This window comes from Chlamydotis macqueenii, chromosome Z, assembly GCF_036417535.1.
Source record: "Chlamydotis macqueenii isolate bChlMac1 chromosome Z, bChlMac1.mat, whole genome shotgun sequence".
NCBI classification, from domain to species: domain Eukaryota; kingdom Metazoa; phylum Chordata; class Aves; order Otidiformes; family Otididae; genus Chlamydotis; species Chlamydotis macqueenii.
The window spans coordinates 31,143,549-31,165,845 of record NC_141593.1 but is presented as its reverse complement, the minus strand read 5'-3'; the positions used below and the strand labels follow the sequence as shown (position 1 = coordinate 31,165,845).

Genomic DNA, 22,297 nt, shown 5'->3' with positions numbered 1-22,297 from the left:
TAGAAATCAGCCAGAGACAATTATGCCTAAGTTTAGAATTAAAAATACAATTTTTCCAGCCATACTTTTTGTTAAAATAGGTCTACTTCTGGTGGAAAGATAAGGAAGCCTTAAATTTTTAAAATTCAGATCTTTTATTTGGCTTTATAGCTTGTTCCTGGAGGTGTATAGAAAAAAAATCAGTGATACATGAAGCTTAAAATTGAGATCCACCTATATGGTTTTTGAAAACTGATTTATGCCAGTCTTTATGTGTGGAGTCAAATAACTGTTTTAATAGCACAGCAATTCTTTAACCAGGGACTGTTTATGCACAGTAAAGGATTTCTGAAATAAAATCAGAATGTATCAGTAATTACATTCTTTCCTGATGACCTATTTTCCTTTTCTTCTGAACAAGCCTATCACAACATTTGTGCAAGCAAATGGAAAGTTAGAGCACACCTGACACATCTGGCCAAATTTCACTAAACGTTTCAGGAACACACTTTGTGAACTAAGGGGAACAGTGCATCATAACTTGTATCTCCAAAATTTTACCATATTTGGTGTCCTATATCTTCTTTTAGGTCATAAAACATTAAAAAAAAAAAAAAAAAGAAGTTATCTGAAGCATCCAGCTTAAACTTATCTAACCAAATTTGTCTCCCTTGTTGAGCTGTGGTTGCTAGGGTATACAGATATTGTAGGGTAACACCTTCTGATAAGACAGACATGTTGGAGTGGGTCCAGAGGAGGTCCATGAAGATGATCAGAGGGCTGGAACATCTCTCCTACAAGGACAGGCTGAGAGAGTTGGGGCTGTTCAGCCTGGAGAAGAGAAGGCTCTGGGGAGACCTTATAGCGCCCTTCCAATACCTGAAGGGGACTTACAGGAAAGATGGGGAGAAACTCTTCAGCAGGGCCTGTTGTGACACAGCTAGGGGTAATGGTTTTAAAATAGAAGGAGGCAGATTCAAACTAGATCAGATTTTTTTTTTTTCTTCCAGTGAGGGTGGTGGCACACTGGAACAGGTTGCCCGGAGAGGTGGTAGATGCCCCATCCCTGGAAATTTTCAAGGCCAGGTTGGACTTGGCTCTGAGCAAACTAATCTGTCTGGAGATGTCCCTGCTCCTTCCAGAGGAGTTGGACTAGGTGGCTTTTAAAGGTCCCTTCAGTCCTGACTATTCTATGATTCTAAGATCTAGGAAACCTTATTAAATCCAAGGCTTTTCTGGTAGTCAGGCTCTGTGAACTGGAATCCCTGGAGTTTCTTGTTTTAATTATCTCCACTGAAAACTTGACTAGACAAACAACATGCAGTCTGATCTAAGTTGTCTCTGTTTTAAGTGGAGAACTGGACTAGAAGAACCACTTCCAGGTTCCCTTCCAACCTAAATTATTTATAGTTCTATGGCTCTGTGATTAAAAAAAACATTTACAGTAACTGTCGGTTTTGTTTGAGAATTCCTTGCCAGCTGTCTTTGCTTCACATCATGATGCTACATACCAAGAAATCAGAAGACAATTTGTTCAGCCACTTCTTCCACTTCTATAATTAACTTAGATGCATTTTGTTTCTATGGACATAATCTTAAAAAAAGCTGCCTCACATTAGTAAGTATGTATGATCTAAGTAGAGATTCAGCATACTGGTGAATCTGTATATACAGTTATAGTTCTTGTATTTTCTTCCCCCCTCCATCATTTGAAAGCACTTATGATTTCTGTAGCGATCTTACCTACTGTATCCTTCACAGACTTTGTTGCTTATGAACTCTGAAACCGATCCTAGAGTTACAGGTTGAGATTGCTAATGAAATTGCTAGTTTTGCTCTTTCTTGCACTTAGAAGTAATTGTAAGTATTATTATGATAATAATAAGGGTTGGTAGTACCTAAATGAAGTAAAATTATATTTTATTTTAATAGCTGCCCAAGCAGTTTCCAATCTTTTCAGTGATTTTCCTGCCATATACATTAACTTTTAGATGTCTCCATATTAAAAATTAGGACAATTTATTTAAGAAATGAATCTGTACCCAACTGCAGCATATATGAATGATGATTATTCACTCAACCATGAGGTTTAAGGGTGGAACTGTTTGCCAGGGATGGAAGACAGATCTTTCATTCTGAAAACACCATCAAGCCAGCCTTAAAATGCAAGACCTCTGAAGATTAAGTTGTCTAGCTTAATCAGAAAGAAGATTGAGGGATGAATGTATGCACACGACAATAATAGAAAGGAGAGTATAGTTGTTCAGCTTTGAAGACAAAATGGCAATGTAAATCCAGTTATTGAGAGGCAACTTTTAGACAAGTGTAGTATTAGAATTAGAAATAAATGCTCTAGTTGTGAGATATTTAAATATTGTCAGAGTAGTGCAACTTGCAATCATTTGATAACACAGCTATTAACAAGTATACTTCTCTCCAGAAAATTTTCTAACCTCTGTGTGTTATTTTTATGGATATAGAGCTGCTTTGGTTCATTTGAACCTTAAAATCTTTTAATCTCTGATTCCCCATTTTCATCATCATCTTTCAAGACTACTGGGGAAAATAGAATTTAATGCATTGATATTTTAATGCTCTTTGTACTTGCATCTATACATTAAACTAGTAACAAAATCAAATTTCATGCTTCAGAGCTTTAGCCAGTCATCAGCAAAGTCAAGGATTACATTGTCTTGATGAGTAATTTGTTAGATATATTTTTCTCTTCCTCAAAAGAATCAGAGACTAGCTGCAACTGAAAGAAAAGATAGATACAAAGACATTACAAACCTTTTCTTCAGTGTATCTGCTCATATATTCAAGGTCATGCTGATCACTAGATTTTATTCAAGTAGGGAATTTTCCCTACTCAGTCTGATGGGGAGACAGAAGATTTTTGCTGACTTCTTTATTTTTCCTACAGCAAAATGAGTAGATGGAGCTCCTTAAGTGTCACAACTGAAAAAATGATTTTTTTCAGCTTCTAAATTTTATGGTCAGAATAAATAACTTCTTGACAAGAAAAGTCAAAACTGAGATCAGTTTTGTTTGGATTATCTGGGTATATTTCAGATAATAAAATCTTACCACTATTAAGAAACTGGAGTAGAAAAGCACATGCAGTCTTCCCTCAATGTCATGCCCTACTCAGGGAGAAACACATACAGTCATTATGCCTATGGGCTGTAAGAAAGGGAAATTGTCAACCCTTGCAACACTCAGGTCAAAAGGCTGGCAGCTGTGGTGATTGACCTTAGAGAGCTGCCAGATTTGCACTCAGCTGGTCTCTCACTCCCCCTCCTCAACAGGACAGAGGGAGAAAATAAGATGGAAAAGCTTGTACTCTGTCAATGTCTCTACGCTGTTTATGGGGACAGAACTATCCCACACTGGAAATGTATCTGGTTAAAATTAGATAGAGGAAATAATGCAGCAAAGTCTTGAATATTCATTATCCATTTAGGATAAAAAAAAAAAGAAATAATGGGGAAAATCTGTACCTTCTTAAAGAACACTGTAAATGTGAGGTTGAATAAATTAATTAATTTATAGCTCAATTTAAATAAGAAAATGATGAATCTCAAGGAAGTCTAAGTACTTCACGGTACATCCTCCATTTACGTATTTTTCTTAAGGAATAAACTACCTTATTTTCCTTTCCTAAAAATGAGATGTTTCTGTGGTGAGTTAAGCTTGGCTGACTTCCAGATGCCCACCAAGCCACTGTCTCATTTCCCCTCCTCAACACAACAGGGGAAAAAATAAGATGGAAAAGCTCATGGGTTGAGAGAAAGACAGGAAGATCAGTCACCAATTACCGCCAACAGGCAAAACAGACTTGACTTGGAGAAAATTAGTTTAATTTATTCCCAAATAAAAATACAGTAGGATAGTGAGAAACAAAGACATAACTAAGAACACTTTCCTCCCACCCCCACCTTCTTCCCAGGTTTAACTTCACTCCTAACACTTTGTGGCGGTTTAGCCCGGATCACCACACAGTTTCTTATTCACCCTCCCCCTACCCAGTGGGACAGGGGAGAGAAATTGGGAAGAAAGGAAAACTCGTGGGTTGAGATAAAACCAGTTTACTAAAAATACTAAAAACTACAAAGCTAACAGGATATAAGGATATTAGTATCTACAAAATATACAAAATTAACAACGTACAATTTCTCACCACCCGGTGTCCGAATGACCGACGCAGCCCGTCCTGAGCAGCGATCACAGGAACAACACCGAGCAGCAAGCAAAGGGGGAGAGCAAGCTAGCAAGGTAGAGGGAATGATGCCAGCAAGCAAGAGAGAAGAAAAGAATGCCAAGGGTACCCGAACGGATACCCGACAAGAAAAGGAATAACTGAAAATGATGCCCCCTCCCATGGGCAACCCCCACTTATATACTGAGCATGACGTTTATGGCATGGAATACTCTCTTTGGCCAGTTTGGATCAATTATTCTGTCTGTCTTTTGCCCAGCTTCCCGCATCTGCACGTTAATGAGACCTTAACGAGACTTGGAAAGCCAGACAGTGTCCTTGGTCTCATTAACAACAACTCGTATCATCAGAATGTTTTTATCAACATTCTTCACACACAAAATCCAAAACACACCGGCTACTGAGAAGAAAATTAACTCCATCCCTGCTGAAACCAGGACAGTATCCACCCCTTATTCCATACCATTTACGTCATGCTTATAGATATACACACAGATATCACTATCTCAATCTATGAGCTATCCCTCCAAAGTCTGTTGAGTTGATTTAGTCCATGACTTTGGGCCCCAACTGTGATACCAGTCTCTCAGGGCAGGAGAGATGGTATGTAGTGTGAAGTTGTTACATACTGCATCTGAAACTCGTAGCTGGTACCTCTGGTGCGGCTGGTGTATCACATCCATGGTCTGCAGGTTGAAGATGTTGATCTCGAGGAAGTAGTTGGTCGCCAGCTCTGACTCAATCACTGCTGCACATCGCTCAGTTTTCATCAAAGCTTGTTCTTCACTGTTGAGTGTGATTCTTGCTGCACTACCTCTGATAGAACATAAAAGAACTACAGACATGATTATATACAGTTCAAATTATTGGCTATTTTCACCTAGAATCAAATCTCCTTGAGGTACACATCGGACTTCCCCATCCTCTTGCATCACCCACCAAGTACATCCAGGTCCTTGAGCGAAAGCAATCCCACGGATGGGTTTGCCTTTGCCCAGAGGAGGAACAACCCAGACTGTTTTCCCCAACATATTCCTTACATGCACCACAGGAACTTTATCACCATCTACAGTATGTAAAAGTTCAGATTGGGCAGGGCCAGCTCGATTGATGGATCCCCGAGTGTTGACTAACCAAGTGGCTTTTGCTAAATGTTTGTCCCAGTTTTTGAAGGCTCCACCACCCATTGCTTTCAGTGTAGTTTTCAGCAGTCCATTGTACCGTTCAATCTTTCCAGAGGCTGGTGCATTATAGGGGATGTGATATACCCACTCAATGCCATGCTCTTTGGCCCAGGTATCTATGAGGTTGTTTCGGAAATGAGTCCCATTGTCTGACTCTATTCTGTCTGGAGTGCCATGTCGCCAGAGAACTTGCTTCTCAAGGCCCAAGATGGTGTTTCGGGCAGTGGCATGGGGTACAGAATATGTCTCTAGCCACCCAGTGGTTGCTTCTACCATTTTAAGCACATAGCGCTTGCCTTGGCGAGTTTGTGGGAGTGTGATGTAATCAATCTGCCAGCCCTCTCCATATTTGTGTTTCAGCCATCATCCTCCATACCACAGAGGCTTTAGCCGCTTGGCTTGCTTAATTGCAGCGCATGTCTCACAGTCGTGGATAACCTGTGCAATAGTGTCCATGGTTAAATCCACCCCTCGATCACGAGCCCATTTGTATGTTGCATCTCTTCCTTGATGGCCTGAGGTGTCATGGGCCCACCGAGCTAAAAATAGTTCACCTCTGTGTTGCCAGTCTAAGTCCACTTGGGAAACTTTAATCTTAGCAGCCTGATCCACTTGCTGGTTGTTTTGATGTGCTTCAGTGGCTCGACTCTTGGGTACATGAGCATCTACGTGACGTACTTTTACAACAAGCTTCTCTAACCGGGCAGCAATATCTTGCCACAGTGCAGCAGCCCAGATGGGTTTGCCTCTGCGCTGCCAGTTGCTCTGCTTCCATTGCTTTAACCACCCCCACAGGGCATTTGCCACCATCCATGAGTCAGTGTAGAGATAGAGCTTTGGCCATTTTTCCCGTTCAGCAATGTCTAAAGCCAGCTGGATGGCTTTCACCTCTGCAAACTGACTTGATTCACCTTGGCCTTCAGTGGCTTCTGCCACTTGTCGTGTAGGACTCCACACAGCAGCTTTCCACTTTCGATGTTTTCCTACAATACGACAGGACCCATCAGTGAACACAGCATATCGCCTCTCGTTTTCTGGGAGGTTGTTGTATGGTGGGGCTTCTTCAGCACGTGTCACCTCTTCCTCTGGCGGCATTCCAAAATCTTTGCCTTCTGGCCAATCTGTGATTACTTCTAAGATTCCTGGGCGATTGGGGTTTCCTATTTGGGCTCGCTGTGTGATCAGTGCTACCCATTTACTCCACGTGGCATCAGTTGCATGACGTGTAGATGGGACCTTCCCTTTGAATATCCAGCCCAGCACTGGCAATCGGGGTGCCAGGAGGAGCTGTGCTTCAGTACCAATCACTTCTGAAGCAGCTCGAACTCCTTCGTATGCTGCCAGTATCTCTTTTTCAGTTGGAGTATAACGGTCCTCGGATCCTCTATATCCCCAGCTCCAAAAGCCTAGGGGTCGACCTCGAGTCTCTCCTGATGTTCTCTGCCGAAGACTCCAGGTAGGGCCATTCTCCCTGGCTGTGGTGTAGAGGATGTTTTTCACATCTTGTCCTGTCTGGACTGGCCCAAGGGCTACTGCATGAACAATCTCCTGTTTAATTTATTCAAAGGCTTGTCGTTGTTCAGGGTCCCATTTAAAATCATTCTTCTTTCGAGTCACTTCATAGAGAGGGCTTACAATCATACTGTAATTTGGAATATGCATTCTCCAGAAACCCACAACACCTAAGAAGGCTTGTGTTTCCTTTTTGTTAGTTGGTGGAGCCATAGCTGTTATTTTGTTGACCACTTCCATTGGAATGTGACGACGTCCATCTTGCCATTTTACTCCTAAAAACTGGATCTCTTGTGCAGGCCCTTTGACTTTGCTTTGTTTTATTGCAAAACCGGCTTTCAGAAGGATTTGGATTATTTTCTCCCCTTTCTCAAAAACTTCTTCTGCTGTGTTGCCCCATACAATGATGTCATCAATGTATTGCAGATGTTCTGGAGCTCCACCCTTTTCTAGTACAGTCTGGATCAGTCCATGGCAAATGGTGGGGCTGTGTTTCCACCCCTGGGGCAGTTGATTCCAGGTGTACTGGACACCCCTCCAGGTGAAAGCAAACTGTGGCCTGCATTCTGGTGCCAAAGGAATGGAGAAGAACGCATTGGCAATATCGATGGTGGCATACCACTTGGCTGCTTTTGACTCCAGTTCATACTGAAGTTCTAGCATGGCCAGCACGGCGGCACTCATTGGTGGTGTAACCTCATTTAGGCCACGATAGTCCATTGTTAGTCTCCATTCTCCATTAGATTTTCTCACTGGCCATATGGGACTGTTAAAGGGTGAGCGGGACTTGCTGATCACTCCCTGGCTCTCCAGTCGACGAATCAGCTTGAGGATGGGGATTATGGAGTCTCGGTTGGTGCGATATTGCCGCCGGTGCACCGTGGTAGTAGCAATTGGTACCTTTTGTTCTTCAACCTTCAGCTTTCCCACAACAGAAGGGTCCTTTGAAAGTCTGGGCAAGATGGACAGCTGTTTATTTGTCTCCACGGTGGCTATACCAAAAGCCCACCGGTGCCCTTTTGGGTCTTTGAAATACCCACTCCTGAGGTAATCTATGCCAAGAATGCATGGAGCATCTGGGCCAGTCACTATGGGGTGCTTTTGCCACTCATTCCCAGTCAAACTTACCTCAGCCTCCAATACAGTCAGTTCTTGGGATCCTCCTGTCACTCCAGAAATACAAATGGGTTGTGCCCCTTTATAGCTTGATGGTATTAGGGTACACTGTGCACCAGTGTCTACTAGAGCTTTATACTTGTGTGGGTCTGATGTGCCAGGCCATTTAATCCATACAGTCCAATAAACTCTGTTGTCCCTCTCCTCTGCCTGGCTGGAGGCAGGGCCCCTCTAGTCCTGTTTATAATATTTCCTATTCACTTTCTGTGAATATGAATCAGAAGTTCCTTCCATAGGATCGGAGGTGAGATCAGCCCTTCTACGCTGTCTGGGGAACTGCCCACTGGAGACTGGAGCAGCAAATTGCCTAGAAGAACCTCCCTTTGTGATTGTTTTACCTCGCAACTCACGTACACGTGCCTCTAGGGCCGAGGTAGGCTTTCCATCCCACTTCCTCATATCCTCTCCTTGGTCACGCAAGGTAAACCATAGGTCATCTCGTCGCATGTACCGTCTCCCTTGAGCAGGAGGAGGATGAGGTCTTCTTCTAATAGCTGAGATATTAGTCCGTGCAGGTGGGGAGCAAGAATCTTCAAGTTTCTGACACACCTCAGATAGTTTTTCTAACAGTTTTTCAAACTGGCTTTCAGATTTCTCAGTCAGTCTTTCTATAGCTGAGACACAGGCCCGCATCGGGGAAGAGAGATTGTCTTCATATTGTCGGAGCTGGTTAGCCACTGCACGTACTGGTGGCATCTCATCATCTTTCCAACTCATTGCTGCCAATGAGTTGGCATACGATGATGGTGCACTCTGTACAAATTTCTGCCACATGGGTCGGGTACATTCAATTTCATCTGGATCTACAGATGTCCGTGGGTCATCCAGGTTATGATAAATCAGCTCCCGAACAGCTAATTCTCTCAGAAACTGGATACCTCTCTCCATGGTGGTCCACTTGCTTGGGTGGCATACAATATCTTCCTTAAAGAAACACCTGTCCCTCACACCTGACAGGAGTCTCCTCCAGAGGCTGCAGGCTGCTGACTCTCTTCCAATCGCCCTGTCAATAGCTGCTTCCCTAGACAGAGATCCCAGTTGCCTGGCTTCCCTGCCTTCTAATTCCAGGCTACTGGCCCCACTGTCCCAGCATCGGAGCAACCAGGTGACAAGTTGCTCACCTTGATTACGGCTGAAATCTTTTCGCATATCTCGCAGCTCACTCAGGGATAGGGACCGGGTGACTACCTCCCCTTCTGTGTCTCCCTGATGATGTGATGGGCCTGGTTCATCATCATCTTTCACTATGCAAACTGATTTTTTGGTGTATTTCTTATGTACAGGGGCAACTGATACTGGTGTAGATGATTGGTTTTTCGGTTTCTCTTTGGTACTGCTTGCCAAGGTTTGAGCAGCCACATTGTCTGGCGTGGGGTCTGAAGCAATCGCAGTGCCCATAGCAGGGGCTGGGGTAGCTGCAGCTCCTGCCGTAGTGGCTGAAGTAGCAGCAGTATTTGTAGCAGCAGTTTGAGTAGCCACAGTGTCTGTTCCCGGGATTGGAGGAGCCATAATACTTTTAAAAAACTTTAAACTTCATCAATATCAAGATCTGAGATAGCTGCAAGAGACTTGTCACCATGAACACGGTGGTAGGGGTATCAAAAGGGTATTCAAAATTCTCAAAAGCTGTTGAAATTAGCTTGGTGAGGTGGGGAAAGCTGTAAATAGATGTTCCCCCCGCGGCCTGGCTTCCTGGAACAAAACAACAGGTATAGTTCCAAACAACACCCAGAAGATCATCTGAGGAACCTGAAGGTGCACAAGTCCATGGGTCCTGATGAGATCCATCCGCGGGTCCTGAGGGAACTGGCGGATGAAGTTGCCAAACCACTGGCCATCATATTTGAGAAGTCGTGGCGGTCTGGTGAGGTCCCCGATGACTGGAAGAGAGCAAACGTAACCCCAATTTTTAAAAAGGGGAACAAGGAAGACCCAGGTAACTACAGGCCGGTCAGCCTCACCTCTGTGCCTGGCAAGGTCATGGAGCAGATTCTCCTGGAAACCATGCTAAGGCAGATGGAGAGCAAGGAGGTGGTTGGTGACAGCCAACATGGCTTCACAAAGGGCAGATCGTGCCTGACCAATTTGGTGGCCTTCTATGACGGGGTGACGGCATCGGTGGACAAGGGACGAGCAACTGACATCATCTACCTGGACTTGTGCAAGGCATTTGACACTGTCCCGCACGACATCCTTCTCTCTAAACTAGAGAGACATGGGTTTGATGGACGGACCACTCGGTGGATAAGGAGTTGGCTGGATGGCCGCACTCAGAGAGTGGTGGTCAACGGCTCGATGTCCAAGTGGAGACCGGTCATGAGTGGCGTCTCTCAGGGGTCCATGTTGGGCCCAGCCCTGTTCAACATCTTTGTCGGCGACATGGACAGTGGGATAGAGTGTACCCTCAGCAAGTTCGCCGATGACACCAAGTTGTGTGGTGCCGTCGACACGCTGGAAGGGAGGGATGCCATCCAGAGGGACCTTGACAGGCTGGAGAGGTGGGCCCGTGCCAACCTCATGAAGTTCAACCAGGCCAAGTGCAAGGTCCTGCACCTGGGTGATGGCAATCCCAGGCACAAATACAGGCTGGGCGGGGAATGGATTGAGAGCAGCCCTGAGGAGAAGGACTTGGGAGTGCTGGTGGATGAGAAGCTTAACATGAGCAGGCAATGCACCCTTGCGGCCCAGAAGGCCAACCGCATCCTGGGCTGCATCAAGAGAAGTGTGGCCAGCAGGTGGAGGGAGGTGATTCTCCCCCTCTACTCTGCCCTGGTGAGACCCCACCTGGAGTACTGTGTCCAGTTCTGGAGCCCCCAGCAGAAGAAGGACATGAACCAGTTGGAGAAGGTCCAGAGGAGGGCCACGAAGATGATAAAAGGTCTGGAGCACCTCTCTTATGAGGACAGGCTGAGAGAGTTGGGACTGTTCAGCCTGGAGAAGAGGAGGCTCCAGGGAGACCTGATAGCGGTCTTCCAGTACCTCAAGGGGGCCTACAAGAAAGATGGGGAGAGGCTGTTTAGTAGGGCCTGTTGCAATAGGACGAGAGGTAATGGTTTTAAAATAGAGGGGGGTAGATTTAGATTAGAAATTAGGAAAAACTTTTTTACGATGCGAGTTATAGAACACTGGAACAGGTTTCCCAGAAAGGTGGTGGAGGCCCCATCTCTGGAAGCGTTCAAGGCCAGGCTGGATGAGGCTCTGAGCAACCTGACCTAGTCAGGGATGTCCCTGCTCTTTGCAGGGGGGTTGGACTAGATGACCTTTGAAGGTCCCTTCCAACCCTAACCATTCTATGATTCTATGATTTTAACTTCCCCAGCATGCATTTTTTCCACAGGTATAGCTCTTCAGGAATAGACTTGCTATTGTTATATTGCACGTCCTGTCAGAAAACTTGCTCCCATGTGGGCTCCTCTCCGCAGGCTCCTGTGTGAGTTCTCCACAGTTTGCAGCTTCCTTTAGGGCATGCCCCCTCGTGTGGGGTGTTCCATGTCCTGCAGTGTAGATATCTGCTCCACCGTGGTCCTCCATGGGCTGCAGGGGACAATCTGCTGCACTGTCATCTTCTCCTTGAAGTGCATAGGAACCTTTGCTCCAGTACCTCCTCCTTCTCCACTGACCTTGATGTCTGTAGGGCTGTTTCTCTCATATTTTTCTCTCTCCTCTCTCACAACTGCTACACAGTGTATTTTGTTCTTTCTTAAATGTATTATCACAGAGGCACCATCATCTTGGCTGATGGGCTTAGCTGTGTCCTGTGGTGCATCCATTTTGAAGATGGCTAGAACTGGGTCTGTCTTATGTGGTGGGAGCCTCTGTTCTCACAGAAACCACTCCTACAGCTCCCTTTATCCACCCAGAAACCCAATATATTTCTCATACAGAAAAAAAATACTGCTTTATGGAGTGAACAGGTTCTTCATTGCAGAAGATTTATCATATTCTTTGAAAGGAATTAAATAGACTATGCAAACAAGACATTATAAAATAAAGTAGGCAGATAAATGTTTATAATTATGACTATTTTTGCATTATTATGACCACAATGTTGAAAAACATTATCAACATTTTTCTCTATGAAATCCTTGTTGATTATGATTTCAAATAGTAAATTAACTATTAAAATTCAGGAATGGGCAGAGAATTAAGAAGCTGTGCTCAGAAATGAGCTTTTACAACTCCATAAGGTGCTTTTGAAGATGCCTTTGCTTTTTTTTTTTTTACCTAAGAAAGCCATTTTTAGTTCTGAAGACAGGATCAATATATTTATTAACATCTTGCAGCCTGTGAGGATGTGTGCTCTCTCTGCATTGCCCTGGCTGAAATCTCATCTTTTTGTCAAGTTTCTTCCAGTCTCAAGCATGGCATCTCTTGTGGGTTGAGGACTTGTGATCTTACCTAAAAGCCATTGCAGTTGACAAGAACCTTCTTGTCAGATCAAGAAAACTTGGAAAATTTGTTTTGAGAGGTCAGGAAAATAGGCAGTAGGATACAGAGCCTACATCTTTAACAGCAGCAGAAGACTAATAATCTCATACTCTCTTGAAGACATGTTACAGTAAAAGAGATTCCTTATTATTTTCCCCACAAGGAAAATAGGCAACATGTTATATGACTTTTTGCTGATAAATATAAATTTTTATAAAGGGACAATAGCTGGTAATATAAAGAGGTAATAGAAAAGCCTCTCATGGATTACCATGTTCTGTAGTGCAAATATCTTCTGATGCTATCAATAAAAATTCTGAAATTCATGTTACATATAAAGATAATAAGATAAGTGAAGTTTATAGCTGTGAAGTTGTTGGGTTTTTTTGTTTGTTTTTTTTTTGTTCGTTTGTTTGTTTTCTTTTCTTTTAGTATTGTCACTTAAAAAGATATGTTGTACACTTAGAAACAGGACTATGGTACTCAAGTCCTAACAAAAATTAGATGTATTTTAATTTTTTTTTCTTGCTTCTGTAATTGTTTGGTGCCATGCTTGTGGTGTAGTTACAACATTATTGATAAAAACTTGTAAAATTAATATACACTAACCTTTAAGAACTAAAAACCCCTTCATTTGAGAACATGCTTTGCTTTTTTTTTTCTTCTCTCTTGGTTTTTAATTTTGTCTTAGTTTTGGCTTTTTTAAAAATTGTATTACTATGTCTGAAGAAAATGACCCAATGGCAAATGTTTTGATACTTTTAACTAAAGAAGGAAATGAAGCTCTCAAATACATAAAATGTAATAAATATTCTGGCATTCGGAAAAAAAAAAAATTACTCTTAAAGAGTGTAAATTTCAGGAATAGTAGCTAAAAATAAGATGTGTGTGTATATTACTAGTTTTATTAATTTGATGTTATTTGTTCTAGTAATTTGATTTTTTTTTTTTGCCTGTACACAGTAAAAGTGAATAGAAAAATGAAATTTCTCCACGTAAACATATCTGGAGATCACAAACAGAGGTAAAAGGTGCAGGGTAAATTAAGTCTTAAAGTTAGAAAGCCTTCTGTAAATGTAGATGTAAATGAGTTTTTTAAAATGGAAAAACTGCATAATTTAGGGTCATACCCCTGTGTGAATGAAGAGAAATAGAATTTCTCTTCATGTAATCAACATTACATATAGCCATCCACCTGTGTTCAAAGAAATCAGCAAAAGCTTACTGAGTTCTGTGTTATTAGCACTATTTATAGAAGCTGAAAGAATATAATGTAATTTTTATAATAATTTTCCTTTTAGGTGAATTTATACTAGTAAGAAGAACTTGGGAAATATTTTCGCATCTTCAGAAATCATGAGTGTCATTGCGAATGAGCCTATTGTATTGTTTCTGTGATGACTGAGGCAGGATTTCAGATTATCTCTTCTGATTTTAATAAGAAATTTTCAACCCATAATATCAGTGTCCCATGTGACATCTAGCATACCTGAATTCTTCTTCCCTGTAGTTGTTTGCCCTGAACAAGGACTTTTGTGCCAGCATCTTGTCATTTTTTTCCAGTTCTATCAACAAATCTAATAAGAGATATTACTTCTCCTTATAAGCCTTCCTTTAGTGTCTATCCTGCGTCTTTATGCAGCAGCATCATAAGTCTGAATTTAATATATTGGAATTCATTATGTCCAGAAGCATATATGTAAATATCAATGCTGAAGCTTAACCTTTTTCTAATATTGTCAACTATATATTGGCATCTAGCTTTCTCAGCCCATTTTCTGAGAAAATGTAAATGTTTTAGCCCTCCTGGCAGGGAATTTCAGCATACATAATAGAAGAGAGAGACAATAATGCACAGTGCTCCTGTAGCGGTTAACAGAAGTAGCAGACAGCCCAAAGCTTCATCCTTATCTGCTGTTTTCATTCAGGAGCCAAAGTGATGTTTCCTTCTGTTCCCAACTGATAACAAGTGCAAAATACAGCAAAAAAATAACTTTGGACCAACTGCATCCCTATCAGAAAAGAGAAAAACAAATTGCTGGGCTGATGGGCAAGAAGGTGGTGAAAGCACTCATAGGTTTACTGAAACTGAAATGTGTGGAGTTGGAGACTAAAAGAAATGGAAACTAGAACTAGGAAACAAGAAGAGGAGAGAAGCCAAGAAAGGGCATAGGAGAAGATGAAGTACATTAAAAGAAAACATAAGAATTTAATAAGAAAAAGAAATTCTGAGAGAAAGGGGTTACTTGGTTCACCAGAATGGAAAATATGCACCCAGTTTGTTTCCTTACAGGGTCGTATGGGAGAAAAATCTCATGGTGTTGCTGTTGCACAAGTTTGTTTTCCAATGTCAAGTTAGGAGTAGTAAAAGGGAGGTGTTTTCTACCCCTTAATGTCTACCGGTGATTCAGTATTAAGTTAATTGTCATATGTCTCCTGTGCTCCTCTACCTTGGGGAATTCCAGGCTAGAGCTATTCGGAAATTTACCATTAGAATAATTTCTCATAAGAAAATATTAGTTGGTTGCAAAATGCAACTTGTGAGGTCATGTACAACAAAGAGAGTTTATGTTTGAAGCACTTTAAAGAGATTTATTTCTCTCTTCCACATTCCACCTATTTGTCTTTCCAGTCCAAATGTATCAGGAAAAGATGCTTAGATTTGTCTGTTATCTTCCTTTGGAAAGATTATTGAGTTTTTGACAAAGTCTTCAAACATTTTTTTTTAGTGCTTCCTGTGGAAAAGAAGTTTTGAAACTCAAAAAAACATTAGAACAGTTGGAAAAAAAAGTCCTAGTTCAGTTCTGTTCTAGATAGCTACTCATGGTCAAATCTGTAGGCCTATTTAATGAAATTTGTCTGTCCTTAGAAGTATTTGTGTGTATGAACAACTTACACTAAAGCTTGTACTGAAGGAAAAAGTAGAAAAGGGCTTCTGAGAGACGGAATTCACTAATTGTGTCAGTCTGCAACTGCAGAGTGTTTATGGAATAATGTAGATTTTGCATTCCATGAAATTTCATTAACTTCTTGTATCCAAGATGAGGAATTTGAGGTTGTTGTGTTTTGGTTTTTTTTTTTTTTTATGTTAGAATTAGAACACAGTAGAAGGAGCTGTTAGGAAATTACATCATATTAATTTTATAGGATTATTTTAATTGTGTGTAATAAATGAATTCTTTGACCAGCTAGAGGACAGGAGAAGTGGTACTGAAAGTTTGTAGTGCTTAGGTCACAGTTACTCTTCTGAAGAAACAAAGATGTCTCATTTAACGTCAAGAAAATAGCATTAATATGTAAAATAACATATATATAACATAGTTTAGTTCTCCTAGATGGTTACTGTACATGAAAGGTCACCACTCTCTCAGATGTTTGTACATACCAATGTTTGTATACAGCATGAAGGAACTAACTGTATACTATTAATTATTCTTATTGTCTGGCCTTATTATAAGGAATCATTGATACAAAAGTTTTATACCCTGTACGGCAAGGAATGTTGATGGATAAAGAGCTGAAATTTTTATAAGCCAGCTGTGATTTTCTGAACTTTGCTGTCCTGCCCACAGTGCTAACATAGCACAAAAGCTCCCTGTAAAGTTGTGTTAAGGCAATGAGTTTGTGAAAAATTACGCCCTCTGTAGAAACCCATTCATTGTATTGTAACAGAGCTGGGAGTTTAATATGATGATTATTTCTCCTCATGTTTGTTTGGTGTTCTTTGGTGTTCTCTTCATTTAAACAACAGATCTTTCATGTGGCCAAGAAAACATAATAAAATTACTGAATATGTTAATGTTATATCAATAATAAATGATGGGTTTTTTTCCATTGTGTTTTTCCACACGTGTGTCTTCATACATGTCTCTGTCCTTCCAGATATGCACTCTGCACTTCCAGATATGCAGTGGTACAGAAGTTGTGAATCACAGTATATATGATTGGAACAGATATTTAAGACATGCACATTTTTGTATTTCATCGTTAATGTTATTAACTTTTGTTGTGATGCTTGAGATAATATGTGGATTTCACTTCATCCACCAAATGTTTTGTTATATTGGGAAGCAATCAGTTTGGTCAAGCACAGTTTGTACACTTACTAAATATGTGTTAGGTTTTTCTAGAATAGAACATAATACAATATTTCAGTTGGAAGTGACCTAAAATGATCATCTAGTCCAACTCCCTGACCAATTCAGGGATGATCACAAGATAAAACATGTAATTAAGGGCATTGTCCACATGTCTCTTAAACACTGACAGGCTTGGGGCATCAACCACCTCTCCAGGAAGCCTGTTGCTGCATTTGACCACCCTCTCAGTAAAGAAATGATTCCTAATGTCCAGTCTAAACCTCATCTGGTACAGTTTTGACCCATTCCCATGTGTCCTATCACAGGATGACAGGGAGAAGAGATCAGCACCTCCCTCTCCAGTTCCCCTCCTCAGGAAGCTGTAGAGAGCAATGAGGTCACCCATCAGCCTCCTTTTTGTCCAGAATAGACAAGCTCAAAGTCCTTAGCCACTTGTCAGAGAATGTGCCTTCCAGCCTCTTCATCAGCTTTGTTGCCCTCAGGTAACAAATGCCCAGGATGCATTCAAGGACCTTCACATCCTTCTTAAATTGTTGCACCCAGAACTGCAGACAATACTAAAGGAGAGGCTGCATAAATGCTGAATACAGCATGGTAATCACCTCTTTTGACCCACTGTTTATGCAATGTTTAATGCACCCCAGGATACAGTTTAGCCTCTTGGCTGCCAGGGCACACTGCTGACTCATATTGAGCCTGCTGTCAGCCAGCACCCCCAGATCCTTTTCTGCAGGGCAGGTCTCCAGAAACTCCTCTCCCAGTTTAGACTTGTGCCTGATGTTATTCTGTTCCAAGTGCAGAATACAGCATTTTGACTTCTTTAATTTCATCCCGTTGTTTATTACTCAATGCCCCAATCTATCGAGATCCCTCTGCAAGGCCTCTTGTCTCTCAAGTCAACAATACCTCCCAACACCTCCCACCTCCAACAATACCATCAGCAAACTTGCTAATGATGCACTCAACTCCTGCATCCAGATCGTTAGTGAATATATCTAAGAGAACTGGCCCTACAATTGAGCCCTGAGGATCACCACTGGTGACCAGTCACAAGTTGGAATGTAGCTCCATTCAACTATAACCATTTGAGCCCTGCCCTTCAGCCAGTTCTTCACCCAATGCACTGTGAACTCATTCATCCCACAGCTGGACAACTTGTCCAGAAGGACGCTGTGAGAAATAGTATCAAAAGCCTTACTAAAATCCAGAAAAATAGATCCACCACCTTCCCTTTATCCACTAGGCAAATGACCTTATCACTGAAGGATGTCACAATAGTTAAACACGACTCAGTGAACCTGGGGTGACTGTGTCTGATGATTGCATTATTATTCCTTTTATGTCTTTTCAGTAGTACCCATTATGACCTTCTCCATGATTTTACCAGGAACTCAGGTTAGACTAAGAGGTCCATATTTCCATTGGTCTTTCCTTATGTCCTTCTTGAAAACTGGAATAACATTGGCTAGCTTTCAGTCAGCAGGGACCTTCCTAGACTCCCAAGACCTTTGGTAGATGATAGAGAGAAGTCTTGCCATAACATCTGCTAGGTCCTTCAGTACTCTGGCATGAATTACACTGGGCCCCATGGGCTTGTGAACATTCAGCTGTTACGGTTTATCTCTTACAATTTCAGCGTCCACTAATGGAAAGTCACTGTTCACTGTCACCACGTTTGTGGTCCTCTGACTCAGGGGACTGAGCACCCCAAGGTCTGTCAATATTGTTAAAGACTGAGGGGGAAAAAAAAAGCACTGAATGCCTCTGCTTTTTCTTCATCCCCATTAGTCAGATGACCATCTTCTACGAGTATCAGTCTAATGTTTTCTTTGTATCTCTTGCTATTAGGATACTTTAAAAAGTCCTTCTTATTACTTGACACAACACTGGCCAGCTTCATCTCTAATTGATCATTGGCCTTTCATGTCTTCTCCCTGCATATATGAACCACAGCTCTGTAATCTTCCTATGAAGTCTGACCTTGCTTCCAGAGATCATACAATTTCTTTTCCCTCTTGAGCTCCACGAGGACTTCTGTGTTCAGCCAAGTTGGTACACTGCCCTGCTTGCTTGACTTATGGCACAGCAGAATGGCCTGCTCCTATGCTTCTAAAAGGTTATTCTTAAAGATTGACCAGAACTCATGAACTTCTAAACCCTCAAAAGCAGCTTCCCAGGGTACCCTGATAAATAGCTACCCAAATAGCTTAAAGTTTGTTCTCTTGAAGTTCAGGGTAGCAACTCTGATGTCCTTTTTTTCTCATTAAACTGAAAATTTTAAACTCAACCATTTAAAGATCACTGTGGCCAAGACAGCTGTCTACTATCACATGCCCCATGAGTCCTCTATTCACAAATAGCAAGTCTAGGAGGGCATCTTTCCTTGTTGGCTCACTGAGTACTTGTGACAAGAAGTTCTCTCCTACAAACTTCAAGAATTCCAAGACCTGCTCATCACAGTACTTTGATATTCCCAGCTGATGACTGGGAAGTTGAAATCTCCCATAAGAACAAGGGGTACTGATCCAGAAATTTCTCCTAATTACCTGTAGAATAATTCATTAGTTCCTATGTCCTGGCTGGCTGATCGATAGTAGACACTCACTACAGTATCTCCTTTGCTTTTCATCCCCCTTAGCCTCACTCAGAGGCTCTCAACCACATCACCACCACTAACTGCAAGGACTGTACAATCAAACCTCTCACTTATCTATAGTGCAATACCTCCACCTTGCCTGCCCTGCCTGTCCTTTCTGAACAGCCTGTAGCCCTCCATCCCAGCACTCCAATTATAGGACTCATTCCACCAAGTCTCACTAATACAAGTAATATCATAGTTCTGGGTACTAACTAATACTTTCAGTTCATCCAGTTTGTTTCTCATCCAGTTTGTATTGGTGTACAAGAATTTCAGATACACTCCTGAGCACTCCATGCTCCCAGTCAGTGTAAATGTTCCCACTAGCATTTTCACACTCAGGTGATGCCGTGTCAACCCTTGGCATACCTACTGCAATCCTGTTGGTATCTCCTTGCCCCATAAATTGTAGCTTAAAGCTCTCTCAATCAGCTTATGCCCAAAGATGTGTTTTCCCCATTGCAACAGGCGGATCCCATCAGGCCCCAACATAACTTATGTCTCAAAGGCTCTTCCAGGGTTTAAAAATCCAAAGTTTTGGCCAAGGCACCAGTCCTGGAGCCAGGTGTTGATGTCCTGGGCTTACCTTCCTGTTCCAAAGTCTCCCTCAGTTACTGGGAGGATCAAGGAAAACACTACCTGTGCTCCTGAATTTTTTTAGCATTTTTCCCAAGGCTCTGGAATCTCTCTTGATTGAGCTCAGACTTTTTGTTGTGACATCATTAGTACCTACATGAAAGAGCAGGAATGGATAGTCTGAAGGTTGTATTAAGCTTTTCAGTCTTGTAGTGATGTCCTCAATTCAGGCCTCAGGGAGGCAGTAAACTTCCCTGAAAAGAGTCCAGTGTGCAAATGGGTGCTTCCTTTCCACACAGGAGGGAATCACCAATCACCATAACTCACTGTGGTTTCTTCTTGGCACTGATCTTAGTGCAGGTTTTGTTGTGAGAGGTTGTTCTCTCTGACCTTGGTAAGACTGCTTGCATAGGTTCATCATTTATCCCATTATATGCTTTGTCCACTGTACCCAGGGCGTCATACCTATTCTGTAAGGGTATCTTATAGGATAAGGAAAGATGTTCCCATCTTCTTCCATCCCTCCTTATCCCTTTTAACACTTCCTTCTTCTTGGCACCTGTCTTCACAGTAGCCACATTGAGTTGCCTTGTATGCATCAGAAATGGCAGAGTGCAGCTCCATTGATCAATCTCAGACTCTCAAATGCTCCTCAGTCTGCCCACCTACTCCTGCAGCTCAGCCACCAAGCAGGGCAATTAATTTATCAGGTCACACCTGCCACAAGCTTGCTTGCAATCACTCTCTACCTCCAGGAATATCACTTTGCACCTCCCACAGCCAGAAACCTGGGTGGTCACATGCTTGGACAGGAGCTCTGTCTGTGTGGCTGCATCAGGTTTTCTAGATGCTAGAAGCACACAAGCAGAGGACACTGCTTTTGCCAGGTGGTCACCATGCTGCTGTACATCTGCCTGCTATCATGCTGCTGCTGCTTGCCCTTCTTACGCCTGCAAATAGCTCTCATGAAGACCAGTTCTATACTTTTTTTCCCAGGAACTAAAGTGAAACTAATTGAACTATGGTTTTCTAAACCTTCCTTTTTGCCTCTTTTTGTAGATGGAAATAACATTTGTCACTTTTAAAGTCAGTTAGGACTTCTTTTTATCTTCATGACCTTTAACAGGTGACAGAGAGCAATTTAAAATTGAGAGACTTTTTAATTAACCGTCTGTTTTAAAAATAGTTTGTCATAATTATGAAGACTGTAGTCCATAATAAGGTGAAGAAATATGGAAAAAATAAATAGTACTCTAAGATCAAAATAAATGTGAATCTTCATTAGTAAGATACCTATATTAAATTACTTTGCTCTGAAACACTTCTATTTTCTAATGCTAGATGTTCTGACTTTACTATCTTCACTAGCAGTACTTAGAAATGCACATCTTATAAGAATAAATCTTTTTTTAAAAAATTTAACTGTTACAAATGAAGAAAACAGTAAATTTTATAGGAAATTTTTATAGCAAAATGAAGTATTATTTAGATCATTTATTTATACACATGTTGTATCACACATTCAAGGAGAAATTCAGAGAATGTAAATAGTTTATGCTTTCATTCTTTGTATGAGTGTTCTGATGAACCCTTAATGTGATAGGCAAACGTAATGAATGTCTTACTGCACTTGGAAGACCGTGAAAAAAGTAACTGACACAATATTTTGTTCCAGGTGGGAGTAAAAACCAGCTACTTTCCTGGCTCTTTATAACCTAGTTAAGAATTTGACTGGCAGAATGTTGGCACCAGCTGTGGAAGAGCTGATCAGCCTCAACTCCAAGTAAGTGAAGTTTTACACATTTGGAAGTTAATTTCAGACTAAATTTACAAAGCCTGCTGATTTCTAACAACAAATATAAATTAAAAATGTCGTTTCTAAGACACTGTAGAGTACTTTGGTTTCCCATGTCACGGAATTCAATTTCTCATTTAAACACATCTTTGAATCACTATGTAACTTCATCTCTTCATAATGTTATTTTGCAAACTTAATGACATCATATTCTGATTCCTCTTCCTTTCTTGACAATTGAAAGCAGTCATTTAAAGTAATGGCACATTATTATAAAACATAAATATGGAACATGAACATAGGTGTATATATTCAGTGATCAAGAAAATATAGATAAATATTAGTCTGTTTGATGTGGAAGACAAATTGATGAAAAAAAATTATTTGGGTGCTAATTAAATGGACCTTTCTTCTTATTGCATTTCTTATGGAAAAAAACATGGGAGAAAATGGAGATGAAGGACAGAGTTAGAAGGCTTGGTTATCCAAAGATGGTCTCTGAATGAATCCCACAAGTTATCCTTCATGTTCTAGGAGCTAAGGTGACATCAGTGCTAAATTCACAAAATACAGGAATTATACACACACATTAACAAAAAAAATGTGGATAACTTCTTAACAGAAATATGTGGAAGACACTAGCTGTATTAATGCACACATCTCATTCTTGTAGTCTTAGTATTTTATTAT

General features: G+C 41.4%; 1 long non-coding RNA gene across 1 annotated transcript in view; it reads left to right on the top strand.

Moving 5' to 3' along the window:
- The window catches only part of LOC147596299 (uncharacterized), a 562,863-nt gene that overhangs the window by 341,504 nt on the left and 199,062 nt on the right, over positions 1-22,297 (top strand). The window contains exon 3 of the long non-coding RNA XR_015261405.1: positions 21,488-21,595. This is a non-coding gene — a long non-coding RNA (uncharacterized LOC147596299). The remainder of the gene's footprint in view (positions 1-21,487; positions 21,596-22,297) is intronic.